General features: G+C 44.6%; 1 non-coding gene across 1 annotated transcript; it reads left to right on the top strand.

Annotated features, from left to right (window-relative positions):
- Nucleotides 1-238: 238 nt before the first annotated feature.
- Nucleotides 239-342, top strand: LOC115503613. The gene has a single exon (XR_003965448.1). It is a non-coding gene; the product is annotated as a U6 spliceosomal RNA (small nuclear RNA).
- The last annotated feature ends 881 nt before the right edge of the window (nucleotides 343-1,223 follow it).

Here is a 1,223-nt window from a genome sequence, read left to right on the forward strand (position 1 = left end):
TAATTCATTCAAGTGGCTATTCCTCACCCTCCTTGCAACATTCTTGATGCTGGCCTCAGCTGCCAATGGTCTATGAGGTGTAAGATTTCAGGATGCTAAGAGGACTGATGCTGGAAAGTATTGAAATCATTCATAAAGTGACAAAGGGGGTGTCATAGAGTTGGATCAGAAACATCTGAAGGAGAGAAAATGAACAGGAGAAATGATGTGACAAGTCCTTTAAGAAAAAAGAAAACGAGTGCTCGCTTCGGCAGCACATATACTAAAATTGGAACGATACAGAGATTAGCATGGCCCCTGTGCAAGGATGACATGCAAATTCGTGAAGCGTTCCGTATTTTTGTACATGAAAAGATGCTCAACGTCGCTCCTCATCAGGGAAATACAAATCAAAACCACACTCAGATATCACCTCACGCCAGTCAGATTGGCCAAAATGAACAAATCAGGAGACTATAGATGTTGGCGAGGATGTGGAGAAACGGGAACCCTCTTGCACTGTTGGTGGGAATGCAAACTGGTACAGCCACTCTGGAAAACAGTGTGGAGGTTCCTCAGAAAATTAAAAATAGACCTACCCTATGACCCAGCAAGAGCACTGCTAGGAATTTACCCAAGGGATACAGGAGTACTGATGCATAGGGGCACTTGTACCCCAATGTTTATAGCAGCACTCTCAACAATAGCCAAATTATGGAAAGAGCCTAAATGTCCATCAACTGATTAATGGATAAAGAAATTGTGGTCTATATACACAATGGAGTACTATGTGGCAATGAGAAAGAATGAACTATGGCCCTTTGTAGCAACGTGGATGGAACTGGAGAGTGTGATGCTAAGTGAAATAAGCCATACAGAGAAAGACAGATACCATATGGTTTCACTCTTATGTGAATCCTGAGAAACTTAACAGAAACCCATGGGGGAGGGTAAGGAAAAAAAAAAAGAGGTTAGAGTGGGAGAGAGCCAAAGCATAAGAGACTGTTAAAAACTGAGAACAAGGGGCGCCTGGGTGGCGCAGTCGGTTAAGCGTCCGACTTCAGCCAGGTCACGATCTCACGGTCCGTGAGTTCGAGCCCCGCGTCGGGCTCTGGGCTGATGGCTCAGAGCCTGGAGCCTGTTTCCGATTCTGTGTCTCCCTCTCTCTCTGCCCCTCCCCCGTTCATGCTCTGTCTCTCTCTGTCCCAAAAATAAATAAACGTGGAAAAAAATTAAAAAAAAAA

Source organism: Lynx canadensis, chromosome E2, assembly GCF_007474595.2.
Source record: "Lynx canadensis isolate LIC74 chromosome E2, mLynCan4.pri.v2, whole genome shotgun sequence".
Taxonomy (NCBI): domain Eukaryota; kingdom Metazoa; phylum Chordata; class Mammalia; order Carnivora; family Felidae; genus Lynx; species Lynx canadensis.